The sequence below is a fragment of the Crocodylus porosus genome, unplaced genomic scaffold, assembly GCF_001723895.1.
Source record: "Crocodylus porosus isolate Cpor-Errol unplaced genomic scaffold, CroPor_comp1, whole genome shotgun sequence".
Classification (NCBI taxonomy): domain Eukaryota; kingdom Metazoa; phylum Chordata; order Crocodylia; family Crocodylidae; genus Crocodylus; species Crocodylus porosus.
In genome coordinates this window covers 42,421,517-42,435,337 of record NW_017728910.1, presented here as the reverse complement: position 1 = coordinate 42,435,337, position 13,821 = coordinate 42,421,517, and the positions used below count along the sequence as shown (strand labels likewise).

The following is a 13,821-nucleotide window of genomic DNA, read 5'->3' as shown; positions in this document are numbered from 1 at the left end:
CTCCCCCTCTATGCGGTGCTGGTCAGGCTGCAGCTGGGGTACTGTGTCCAGTTCTGGATGCTGCACTTCAAGAAGGACATGGAGAACCTGGAGAAGATCCAGAGGAGGGCCACTCATATGATTGAGGGCCTCCGTGGCCAGCCCTATGAGGAGAGGCTGAGGGACCTGAATCTCTTCAGTCTCCGCAAGAGGAGACTGAGGAGGGGATCTTGTGGCTGCCTACAACCTTATCAGGGGCCAGCAGCAGGGACTCGGGGACAGTCTGTTCACCAGGGCCCCCCTTGGAGTCACCAGGAACAATGGCCACAAGCTGAAGGAGGATAGGTTTAGGTTAGATATTAGGAAGAACTACTTCCCTGTAAGGGTGGACAGAAACTGGAATAGGCTTCCCAGAGAGGTGGTGCTCTCACCTTCCCTGGAAATCTTCAAGAGGAGACTGGTTAAGCACCTGGCTGGGGTCTTATGACCCCTGCCACCCCCCAGTGCTCCTTTCTGCCCATGGCAGGGGGTCAGACTAGATGATCTGTCTAGGTCCCTTCTGACTTGTTGATTCTATGATATGCTCTGGTGCGCAGCAAGTTACCCTGGGTGTGGTAGGGGAGGTTGGAGCCAGTACCTGAGCTGGCTCTAGCAACCCTACCTGAGGTCCTCGGTACCTCCTGTAGCTTCAGTGGTAGTGATCCAGATGCATGGACTCTGGCTGGCAGCTGAAGTATAGGTCTGGCTGGTTAAGCTCTAGTTTTGGGTGTACACACTGGTGCCCCGCTTTTTTCTGCCTCAGGTTTTTTTTTTGACACAAGGATCTGTCAGTGTCAACCTCTGCTCCCCCCGCCACATTGTTAATTAGCAGGGATCCTGCTTTTCTGTTTAAAAATTGCAAATTCTCTGATAAAAATCCACACATTGTCAGATTAACTCCCCTCAAACCTGCGTTTCCCCACAATTTTTTGTGTGTGTGTGTGTAAATACCTATACCTATACATTTTGGTATTTGGTTTTGGGTTTTTATCCTGGAAAACCATAGCTCCCCTGTCCCCTTCACTCACCAAGATGTGGGTACAGCTGCCCCCCTCCACTGCTTTGAGGTGCTGAGCAGCCCTCATATGCTGGTGCCCTGCCCATGCCATTGCCCCTCACTCCAAACCTACAGCCCCCTGGCCTGATCATGCCCCTTGCTCCTGACCCACAGCCCTACAGCCCTGCTGCTGTCCTTCACTCTCTCCACTGACAGCCCTGCCCCCACATCCCCTCAACTTTCCCCAGGTGTCCCTCACTCCCAACTCACAGCCATTCCATGATACTCACTCCCCAACTCACAGCCCCTCCACCCCTGGTGGTACCCCTCACTTGTGGCCCATAGTCCCATGCCCCCACAGCCCTGCAGGAGGGAGGCACTTAGCTGCTAGCTTTATGAGGCCAGGGACCTGGGGCTGCAATCCCTTGCCTCCTCAGCAGCACCCTAGCCATGGGAGGCAGAATCTGCTGTGGCCAAAGTGTAGCACAGAGCTCAGCTCTCCCCCTCCCCAACAGGTGGCATGGCAAGAGTGGACCCCATGTTTGGGGGTGGGGCTGGATGCAGGCTGTCTTCTGAGGGCTTGAGGCTCCCCACCCTGCTTCCTTCCTGCTAGGGAGCTCTGGCCCAGCAGGCGAGACCTGGCGTGGTAGAGCAGAGCAGAGCAGAGCAGGGTGAGAAGACTTGATGCTGCCATCAGGAGCCCCGCATCACTGTGGCAAAGTGCCCCCTACCCACCTAACAGCAGTGGGGGCCCAACTCCATGCCAGCACACCCACTGCTGCTGGACAGGCAGGGTATACCTTACTATGGTGGTGCAGGTTTCCTGGCAGCAGCACTGAGCCTCCCTGCCCCACTCTGCCCTGCCACATAGAGCCTCCCAGAGTGAGGGCAGCAGGGCTGGGAGCCCCAAGCCCACAGCAGGCAGCCTGCCTCTGCCCCATGCACAAATCTGGGGGGCACAAGCCCTCCATACATCTGCCCTGGGTGTGCACATAGTGGCAGGCAGACAGGCCCACCCCACACTGCCCCCTGGATGAGCCACCCATGGCTCAACCCCGCTCCCTGCCCAGGCCCTATGGCTATATATTCCTGCCCTGGCCCCCAAGACCCAGGCCCCATGCACTGCACCATCTGTGAAGAGCCCCCAGCCCTGCTCAACTACCACCCCCCCCCAAAATCCACATTTTTCTGTGGTGAATAGAAACCCTAAATCCATGCTAATTAGCAATGCAGTGAATGCATGCATGCCTGCAGCACCATAAACCACATGTACGTACTTGTCTGGACATGGCCAATAAGGCCAAAAACCTTCAGCCTCAGAAGACCCGAGAATAGGGAAATCTCATAAGTAAGAAAGGAAAACCTTCCATGATTTAGCGCAATACAGGCAGTCCTCCGATTTACAACACAACTGGTTCCTGAAAATCGCATCTTAAATCAAAACGTTGTAACTTGGAACCGATTTTTCCCATAGGAACAATGCTATAAATGGGGGATTGGTTCCTGAACCAAGGCCCAATACCCTATTTTCACCAAAAATAACCCAGAATTTTGTACTCAGTCAATTACAGATGAGTCATATAGCTACATTAATGTATTTATCTTGTAAATAGGAATCATACTGATTTGGAAGTACTTCTTTGAGGTGACTTTGGACTTTTTGAAGGGTTCTTGGCTGGAATCTTCTCGGGCACCTTGGCTGCAGGGTTTTCTAGAATCTTGTCTGCTTTCTTAAAGAAAATGTCCAAGGAAGTTTGGACAGAAAATGGGTGGTGCAGTGAATTTGATTGCTGGTATGGCATGGCATCAGATCAAGCGTTGTCAAGTCGAAACTAACTTCAGAAAGTTGAAGCAGGGTGTCAATTTATAAACGTTTTAAGTCCTGTTCATTGTAACTTTAAATGTCTTAAGGACTGCCTGTAGTCTATTGGCATAGGTACTTGCCCAAAGAGCAACCCTGGGGATCCAGGTTCCCGGTCCCACTAATGCAGAAGGGGTTTGGAGGTATATCTCCCATTTCCCAGCAGATTACTCTAACCACTGTGGCATTGGCTAGGTATTACCTGGAGCTCTCTCTTCTTGCATCTGGCCAACTAGACAGCCATAATTGGAAGGCATCTGGGGTCAGGGGGAGGAAAACAGGCTAGATGGATGAGGATTCAATGATATGGATGCTGCCCTGGAAAGGAGGAGACTTCTCTGTCTCTCTCTCTTTCTTACACAGTTTGGAATAACTTTGTTCCTTTTTCACTTAAAATGTGTTCAGTTTTTTTATTTCTTGATATTTTTAAATAACTGGCTTGGAGCAGAAACTATTTGTGTTCAATTCAGTCTGACTTGCTGTTCATGCATAAGGTTTGAAAAATGGAATTTGTAATAAAAGTGACTTCACTGTTAGCTTGAGTAGCACCATTTTAACATAAGGCTTTAATTTATTAGGAAAGTTCAATTGACATTAAAGCCATTTAGAGGAAAATGAAACAAAATAGGTAACAACTATTCCAAGTGCCAGCGCAATCTGAGTTGTGTCATTTGGTCACCATTTTATTTGTTTTTAATAGCTTTATGTGAGGAATTTGAATTGCAAATAAGTGAGGTATTGAATGACTCTACTGAAGGTATGCTTGAAGACTGATCTAATGGCTTTGGGTGAAGCACGTGGGAACTTAAGACTGGATGAGATCTCATTGTTTATCAAGTCCAATCCCCTGCTACTGCAGGCAACCATGTTATACAGTCCCTATGATAAATTGATCCATTTCCATCTGAAGCTGGTTCATTCTTTTGCCCCACTACTGCTGAAGGCTGTTTCAAGACTTGACTGCTCTGATAATAAGAAACCTCCTCCTAATTTCAGCCTAAATATATTCATATTTGGTTTATGCCTATTTGTTTTTTCTTGTGCCACCAGTATCTCGCAGCTGAATTATTACCTCCTGGTTTTTACCATTTGATACAATATAGCCTCTTCATTTCTCTACTCATTTTAGGAGAACATTTCTATATCTGTTCCAGTTAGAATAATTCTTTCTTGAATATAAGTGATCAGAACCGTACACAGTATTCTTGATAAGGTCTCCATACTTTGTACACTGGCATTAATAATTTGCTCTCTGTACTGGAAACTGTTAAACTGGATGGACCACTAAGCTGCGTGCTGTGTGCACCTGTATACTATAATGGGGATGTGTTGATTGATGAAGGCTATGAAGTGTGATCAATGTTCCTGAGTAGGACAACCAGTGTTTAATTAATTACGCTTCTTGAATGAGTGTATGGTACATTATTTAGGACAAGGTAGTATTCTTAGTGCAATGCCATCTAGGCAAGGGTCTGACAAACTCCTATTTGGATAATCCATTGAAGTCAGTGCAGATTTGAGATAAGACGACGTACATTAACATCTTAGGTTGCAGCATATTGGGCATGTCTACATGAAACATTTACTATGGAGCTGCCTACTTAGCTTTACAGTAAATGTATCAGTGCCTACATATGTAGCCCTATTAGGCCTCAGGAAACTAATAAAATATGCAGCAGGTTATATTTGTAAATACTGACCCAGCTGCCTGGGGCATGAGGGTACTTCAGTGTGAGGGTTGTCTGCTGGGTAGCCCTGCACAGGAGCACCCTTGTGCCCCAGTCAGTCCCTCCACAGCACATTGAGCCAGAGTGGAGCAGCAGTGGGCTAGCAGGCTGACCCCTTGGGCCCCCTTCCATCTGGGTTGCTCTGACCTGGCTCAACATGCTGTGGTCCCCGGCACTCATTCAAATGGTACACCTGGGAGCAATAGACTCCTGCGCAACATGCACCAGAGTTTATTGCTTTGAGTTAGTTGCATGTCTTAAACAGGTATTTTTGTGCTCTTTATAGGGATTTGTCAGAACTTGAAAAACAGGTGGGTTACTATATTGTCCATAGTAGATCACTGAAAGGGGGATTTTTCATCTTTCCACAAGATTCTACCCGCTGAAAATTGTGTGAGAGTGTTGGAAGCATCTAGTGGAAAAAGATAATCTATCTGGGGGAAACATACTTTGCCAACCAGTTAATGTGTAGGCAGAGATGTGTATCATGTATCCATAGATGAGATGGTGTTAATGTAACAAAGCAAGTATTAGCGGTTAGAAATACTAAGCTGATTGTTAACATTCCCTGGAGGCTAGATCCCCTAAGACCCCATGAAATTGGGTTGACATCCTGGAAGAGTATGGTCCAGATCCCATATGTTCCATTCTAAACTAAGTAATCACTATTCCTCATTCTAGCCTTCAGCAAATACCCACCTGTCAGCATAAAAAGCCAATAACAGAAGATATTTCATACATTTAAGCAGGGGTTTTCAACCTTTTTTAATGAGTATAATCCTGGTGGCCAGCCGTGAAGTGGGGCCCCCCTGGCCCTGCTCCTGGGAGCTGGTGGTGTGGGGTGGTGGGTGGCAGTGCTCCATCCCTGCCCGACTGAGCTTACCCCCTAGGGCTTTCCCAAGTACCCCTGGGGTTGAAAGCCCTGAGTTGACAACCCCTACGTTTCAAGTATTTGTACAGTAAACAATCTGAAACAAACTAAACTACCGGTGGATGGAAAGAATTAGCATTGCTAACTACTTTCTTTGCTGTCAGTACAAGAAAACACTAGTTACTCAAATTCTTTATAAAGTAGGTCCGTGCCTACAGTGAAGTCTTATACATTTCCATATTGGATTATATCAATTCTTGTTTGACTCGTTGCACTGTATAAGTTTAGGCCCTGATTCTGCAAGGGAATCTATATGTCTGAAATACTGTAGTTACATGCATGTCATGCATATATCGGTCACTGTGGAAATTGCCATTTTTTTCATTCAATTCATTATGTTGTTACAGTTTTAATTTTCTCTACCAAATGGCATTAATAGTACACAGCTGAATTGCATTATAAAACAAATGAAAAACTTTGGTAGAGGAAATGATTAAACCATATATATGCACATAGAAAGGAATTATAGGCACACACATAAACCAAGTACCCTAAAGGCATTATTGAGAGAAACATATGGTCTACTAATTGAACCTGCAATGGCTTTGAATGCTAATAAAGGCATGAGTTAGACTTTCTAGATTAGAGCCAATTTCTTGTTTTAGGAATTCAGGGTAGGTACATTGCTAACAAAAATTACTGCAGAGATAAAAATATTTTTCTCTCCATCTTTAGCATGCTGTGGTGCACAAATTTCAGTGAACAACTAATGAAGAAATGGGAATTTCTGCTAACTTAAACTGTCATGTCATGAGTTACTGATGATGACATACCTTTAAAATGGTATTGTAGTGGGTGTGATATCCAAATGTTTAAAGGCAACACAGGAATCAAAAGTGTGTCCATGCCTACTGCTCTTAACTACTTAAACATTCTCTATGAGTATATGATGTTCAACACAAGAAGCAACAGCATGTGGTGATATTTCTGCAGTCAATGGAACTGAATGATGATGATGCAGATTTTACCTTTCCTGAGAGTATAGTACTGTTCATCCCAGATATAATGGGACAGGTATCCAGAAACAATGTTTTCTCGGCCCTTTTACTACCAAGTTACATGCTATACCTAAATCGTGATGTTTCCAGGACACTTAGCTCAATGTTGAGATGTTTGTAACTGTTATTTGTAGCTCTGTATGGGGATTTGTCTTTTCTGTTTGTTCTAATTTTTTGTTTGATTGACAATTAATACAAAGAAAATATTTATCCATAGCTGATGATTTTAAAACAAACGAGGACAGATCTATATCCCAAGTAGCTGACACGGTTGTAGGAAAGTTGCATATAAATTGTTTTTAGGCCCTTGGCTTGCAGAAGGCCTCCTGGCTTCAAAAGGCAATGCTTTTTTTTTTTTTTTTTTGCAAGAAGATTGAACAAATTCCCACCAACCCTTGACAGAACTCCCAATATTCTTAGTCACTTCTGCATGCAGACAACCGTGTTGAAAGCAAAGTGCATCACTACACAGAGGCTGTGAAGTCTCTACAAACATTCTCTACAAGCCTGAGCGTTGTCCCCTTGCACTGTCAGCTCTGTGCTGCTTATTTTTCAGGGCACCACTTCTTCCAGCTGGAAAGATAGAATTTCTCTTTCAGCAAAAACAGGAAATTGTTCTATATTGCTTTTCAATTTATTTCTAATGTAAAAGGGGAAGAAAGCCACATAATTTGCTATTAAGCATAAAGGATGAGGAAAGTATCTCATCATTTTAAATAATATCTCTAATATTATCTAGTACTACCTCCTGATGCTAAATAGCAGAGGTGGCAAGAGAGGGCTAGTTGAATGAGATGATTAACATGTATGGGATTGGACACAGCAGTTCTCATGCAAACTCTTTTTCATGGGATTGAACGTTAGGAGCTAAAAATAGCCTCCAGTTGGGGGAGGGGAGAGAATCCTACCAAACTCCCATAGGCCCCAGATCCTGCTAACCTTCCCTCCCCCCCCCCCCCCAAAAAAAAAAAAAGCTACTAGCCTTCCAGTCTACTGGCTCTCTACCCTCCCCCCACCCCCCCCACACACATACACATACACATGCACCCTGACTTACTTCAGTTGGGCTTCTGGCATAAAGAGTGGTTTCTAGGATTGGGGCAGTTCAGCAGGATTAGACCCCCACCAACCCCTGCAGCCACTGTTGGCCCACAATCTCTCCCAAACCTCCCTGCGGACTCCGCTGACCCTCCAATTCTGGCAACACCCCTCATGGTTGCACTAGTTCCTGATCTCATGCCCAATCCCCCTACCCTAACTTACCTTAGACTGGGCTCTCAGCACATATCTAATCACTGAGTTACATCAGGTAGCCATTTTTTTACCATAGCTAACCTCCTGAACTTCTAAGTATAATATCTGTATACACCTAAAGCGTGCAGACAGAAGTGCAGCTCCCAGCTGTAACTCAGAATGATTTTTTGCAAAGTGTTTTGAGTTGTAGTGTTACCCCAGACCACAGAAGTTCACTGTTGGTTCCAAGAAGGAGGGGAATCTAGCTGTCAGCTGGAAGCCTACAGCCAGGTTCCCATAGCAATGGCCAAAGCTCTCTGCCAGTACTTGCTGTTTTCAGACTGGAAGCGGGGAAATACAGTGAAAGTGGGGGTTCCTAACTGGTGCTGAAGGGTGGGGTGAGTGAATTGGAGACCCCCACTTCAGGAACTCCCTCCACTCCCTTCCCCACCCCCCATTCTGAAAACTGACAGGCTGGGATCTCCGCAGCCAGAAATTACAGGAGACGCTACATTTTGAAATGTATTTATCTGATGCATCATGCAATGAGGGGCCAGCCAATTGAGTGAAAATCTACTTTTGAAGCTGTCTGCAGCTGTGCAGTTGTGTTTGGTCACAGCTTTAACCTGCTTTCTGTGGCCAGATGGGGTAAAAATTGTCACTTGTGTCTGTACCCAAAGGGTGTGTCCAGATGAGCACGTACATGCCTGGTGTGAAGTTTCAAAGCAGTTTAAGATATTGCCAGAGGCACACTAGGAACAAAAAAAATGTTCACTGCACTGCAGATTTGCAGCACTGACTCTAATTTTGATACCAGGAAATGCCAGTATAAAAATAATAATAATAATTTTTAAAAAGCCCTGAAAAAAGTGGTACAGGGCATGCTTCTGGAGTATGCCCTGAAGCAACCAGAGGCTGAGTCCTCCAGAGAAACTCTCTGGCACATGGCCAAAGTATCTCTATGGCTGTTTTGTGCCCATCCTGCCCCAGCACCCTGCTTCAGTATGCTGAGGCAAATAGGACTGGGGAAAGGCTGCAGTGGTAGACTGACCCTGGCTCTGTCCCAAGTAAGTGGGGATTGGGAGTGCTAGGGCTGTGTGGGGATGGGGGCAATGGCTTGGTAGGTGTGGGTCCCCTGCCATCCCCTTTACATGGCATTCAGATCATGCCGCAGCAGCTGCCATTGGGGCTACTGGGAGAGCCCTGACCCAGAGCTGCCTGAGGGACATGGTGCTGCATGGGGCCAGCGCACTCATGCATGCCCTTGGTCAAAACCAGGGGTCCTGGTACTGCATGCAGGAGCTGTGCACCCTTGTGCTGGGCTGGATCCTACCTGCATGGAGGTGGATTGGTCTGAAGGTGCACAGGGCACATGCAGGCCAGATCTGGCCTGGCGTGAGGGTATGCGGTGGCCCCTGAGTGCAGTGCCAGGATGCCAGGGACAGCACGAGTGGCCCAGTTCTGGCCATGGGCATGTGCAGGACTGGGTCAGGGCTCTGCCAGTAGCCCCAGTGGCTGCTGCTGTGGGGTGGACTTTGCGCTGTGCGAGTGGGGAGGGTCAGGCGGAGGACCCACCCCTCCAAAGCTCTTCCTCCTAGCCCCCCTCACCCTCAAACCACGCCCACAAGCTTCCCCCACAAACCTCACCTCCACAGACCCTACACACATCCACAACTCCTAACACAAATCCCAGACCCCTTCCCACCCAAACCCCACATCTCCCCACACATCTCACACCCTGCATGCCCAGCCACCAAATGGAATGGGACAGGAATGGCTGGTGGGAGCCACAGCTGCAGAGGTAACTGTCACACGGCAGCTGTGCCCTATGCCCACACTGGTGCTGGGACATGAGGCCCCAGCGTAGAGGGGAGGGCGGGGGCTCCTGGTCCCAGGAACCACTTGGTTGTGTGATGGGCAAGGGGCAGGGTGGAGGTGGTAGCAGAGGTGTGTGTGAGAGAGAGGTAGATGGGGGTCTGGAATGGGCAGCACTCTGGGTCGGATAGGCCACTAGAGCTAGGTTTAGAGCCCCCCTGCTCTGCAGGGGCAGCCTGTACAGGGGGAGGCCCGCCTGGAAGGGAAGAGGCTTGCCCAGCCCATTCCCTGAGGCCCAGTTGAGGGTTTCCCAGGAATGGCATGGGGAATCACTGGGGCCTGTGCACATGTGCAAGGAGCAGAACAGCAAGGGCTGGCACTGCTCAGAGGCACAAAGCAGTGGGTGATACAGCTGCAGATGGACTCTTGTTCTGGTGCTGGGACAGAGCTGTGGCCGGGAGGGAACTAGTGGGGGGCAGGCAGGATCTGTGGGTCAGGAGTGAAGGGCATGTAGGGGGCTGTGAGTTGGGAGCAAGGGGGAAGAGTAGGGGCACGGTACTGGCATATCAGTGCTGTTCAGTGCCCACATCCTTGTGAGTGAAGGGGGCAAGGGCAGTTCTGATTTTTCTATGATAAAAATGCAAAACCGAACACCAAAGTGTATAGACGTTTAGAATTAATTTTATGATGATGATAGAGATGCTGGTAGGCTTCCAAATTACTTTAAAATTGTAAATATATAAATAAAATATTGCCCAACTGATCTCTCATATGCATTTCATTTTAATAGCAGAATAACTCAGCTTTTGGGTATTTTAATGAGAGAATTTGGGTTTCTTATCAGAAATTTGCAATTTTTAAACAGGGAACTAGGATCTCTGCTGGTGAAGCAAGTAGTGAGACCCAGGCAGAGGAGCCTGCCCAGGGCTAGCACCAGGGACCCAGTTGGAGGGCAGACAAGGTGGCTGACTTGGTCATTTGGGGCCAAGAGGACATGCTTTTATAGTTCAAAGTGGGCCACCAGAATGAGCACATCTTCTGGGCAATAGTTGCCCAGATGGCAGGGCGGGGGCACTAGAAGACATGCAGCAGTGCTACCTGAAGGCAAACTGTGCAACCATGCCCCACTGACAGCTGGCCCAGAGGTGCAGGATGCTCTGCCACAGTGCCCATACCACAGCCCAGGTGGCCATGTGGTCCCTGTCTGGGTCTGGCAGACATACAGACATGGGGCTGCAAGTCCAAGAGGGCAAATGCTGTCACAGGTGACAGCGGGTCACAGCCAATGTCAGAACTGCTGCAGTGGGTAGATGGTACAAGGGCCACTCTGAGTTAGGGCTGCTTCAGCAGTCCAGCTGGCACAAGGGGCTAGTGTCCCCAGATACCAACTGGCTAGGCTTGAGAAGCTCCTGAGAGCAAGTAGCCCTGAGCTGCTCACCAGGCCAGGTTTTTATATTGCTGGGGCCAACAGATGCTGGCCCCAGGCTCTGTCTCCCCCTGGCTGCAGATTTGGGAGGAACTGGGCAGGGTCAGTTTGCCCCAAATGGCACAACTTGCCCCACAACAAAGTATGTTCAGGCACATGTGCTGAAGCACAAATCTCCAGCACAAATTTGTACTCTGTTATTTTGTATGTAGAAGAATACTTAGTCTAGTAAATGTGAGACTAGAAGGGTCAATATTTCATATATCATTCTGGCACATGTAACAGCAAATATTCCTATTTTTAAAGTATAATGTTAAAAAAGGACATTACCTTCACATTTTCTTAGGGGAAAAATGCAAACCGGATATATTTTGGAATGGGTAGGGAACTCAAATGTGTTGATGCACTAATTCACCATAGCAGATAACGTAATATAGTTTAAGGAAATAGTTATCTGTTAGAGCTAATATTTATAGGCAAAATAGTTCAGACTACGAAGTGGAGCACCACTGGCCTAAAGTAATTGGAGTCTTTGGTTTCCTCTCCCTCATGAATGTATATTAACTTTAAGCAGGTTAAGCCATTGAACATTTCAACTTAATACATTTATTTTGTTTGCTAAGTCCCATTTTTATTTAGGTTAAAACACTCCAGACAAAACTGAAACTATACATGTGGCAAGAACGCTCTGTCTGAAAAATCTTCCAGATACCCAGATGTGCAGATTAGAGAAGCACAGATTAAACTGGCCTGTGACTTTAAAAAAAAATGACTATTTAATCAAGTTTTGACATTAATGCAGCACTCATTATATGTTCTGTAATTAAAATTTAGTTGGCTGAAATATGAACAGGAAGTATAGCTGCAATGCATTCATTTGTTCATCACTTTAATGCAGCATTGCTTTTTAGGGACCAGTATATCTGAATTCACTAATCTCAGAAACCACCATATTTATACAGATTTAAAAACTAAACACTTCAGCTGAAAAGGTCAGTGGCATGTACATTGTGCTACAAAACTGGTGACTGCTTAAATCTTCTGGGTCATGAGACATCTGGATAACAGGGCACGGATTAACCAGATCTGGTTGTAAATTTACAGAGAGCTTTCATTTCTAGTTTGTAGTCAGTGGCAGTGCACAGAACTAAAAAGGACATTGTGGGAGGGGAAAGAGGTGGCACTGTGGATCTTTTATACTAGCCTTTCATGTCTCGGGACTGGAGTTAAAAAGCTTTAGATCACAAGTCAACTGAGACTTATGGTTATATCCTAGTCCTTAGAAGACATTTGATCCATATCACAGAACCAGAGGGATCCACCAGAATTTGGCATGATTGACAATCTCATGTTAGTAGAGTCTCAGAACTATGATAGGAGCAATGTCACTGCAGGTCAGGACTGAGACATATTAGCAATTTTTGTCAGGAAATGTACACTTTGTCTGAGTGTAGAAGCGATATTTTTACTTTGCTTTGTTGAGCATGGCATTCTACTGAAAATGGGCTAAAATATTTTTAGGGTCATTAACCCATTAAAGCCTGGGTTCAGTCTCGGTAGCTTCTGTCTGAGTCCTGTACTTTCAGAACAGTAGAACTTCATAAGTAAACCAGAATTCATCCTTTAAAGCCCATTAAGGCTATCTGGTCAAAATTAATAAACCTGTTTATTTCTAATTTGAATGCCAAACTGTTTGTCCATTTTCTGCCTAAGTCTCCAGTTAGCTAATTATATCTGTTACATTGTTCAGTATAACTCAATTAACGCAACAAATTAGGGATGTAAATACTGACTAAATTAATATTTGTTTAACCTGTTTCAATCATAACCGGTTAAATGATTAATCAGTATGGCAGTCTCCAGCCTGGCCTGCAGGGCACCCTTGCTCAGCCTGGCACCAGTGTGGCACTTCCAGCCCTGCAAGGTGCAGTGGGGAGTCAGCAGTTTCCCAGGGTTGCACCTTGCAGGCAGGCTGGTGGGTCCTCTCCGAGCCCGGTCCGAGTGCAGACTGGGCAGGTAGGAGTTGAACCACAAGCCCAGGGGAGTCTCCCTGCACCCACTTACCTCCACCTTGCCCTGCCCTGCCCTGTCATGGAAGAGGGGCTGCACCCACCCGCTTGGATCAGCACAAGGAGTTGGAGGCTAAAGCAACCCTGCTAGGCAGGCAGCACAAGCCAAAAAGTCCCAGGAGGCTGCAGCTACTGGCATGCAGCTTCCCAGGGCCAGCTGCAGCAGTGCAGAAGGGAGCTGCCTGCTTCTCCCCTCCTTCCTGCACTACTGCAGACGGCCCCAGGAAGCTGCATGCTGCTGGCCGCCGCCACCTGGGGCTTCTTGGGCTGTGCCACCTGCCACAACACAGGAAGCCCCAGGTGGCAGCAGCCAGCAAGGTGCTGCAGCCACCAGTGTGCAGCTTCCTGGGGCCAGCTGCCGTAGTGCAGGAGAGAGGGGAGAGGCAAGGAGCACAGCCCTGCCAGGCAGGAAGCAGCCAGTGGGTGGCTGTACAAGCCCACTCCAGTCGCTGGTGTGCTGTGAAGGAGGGAACAAGCAACCCCTGCCCTCTCCTCTTTCTCACTCCTCTCTCCCTCGCTCCATGTAGTCTAGCTATTAAGTCACCCTCCTCTTTCCCTTCCTCCTCACTCTTCTCTCCCTTCCTCCCTACTGCCTTCCACTTCTTGCTGTGGCATCTCAGGGCTTCCTTCCCCTCCCAGGATGCACCTGGCTAAACGATAACTGGTAAGCTAGAACTGATTGGTTAAATGATTAATCATTTAACTGTTCATATCCCTACAACAAATACACCTGCTTTTGCTTGCTG

The 13,821-nt window shown here is 47.1% G+C and overlaps 1 protein-coding gene across 1 annotated transcript in view; it reads left to right on the top strand.

Annotated features, from left to right (window-relative positions):
• The window catches only part of CLSTN2 (calsyntenin 2), a 520,261-nt gene that overhangs the window by 357,466 nt on the left and 148,974 nt on the right, over positions 1 to 13,821 (top strand). The window lies entirely within an intron of this gene.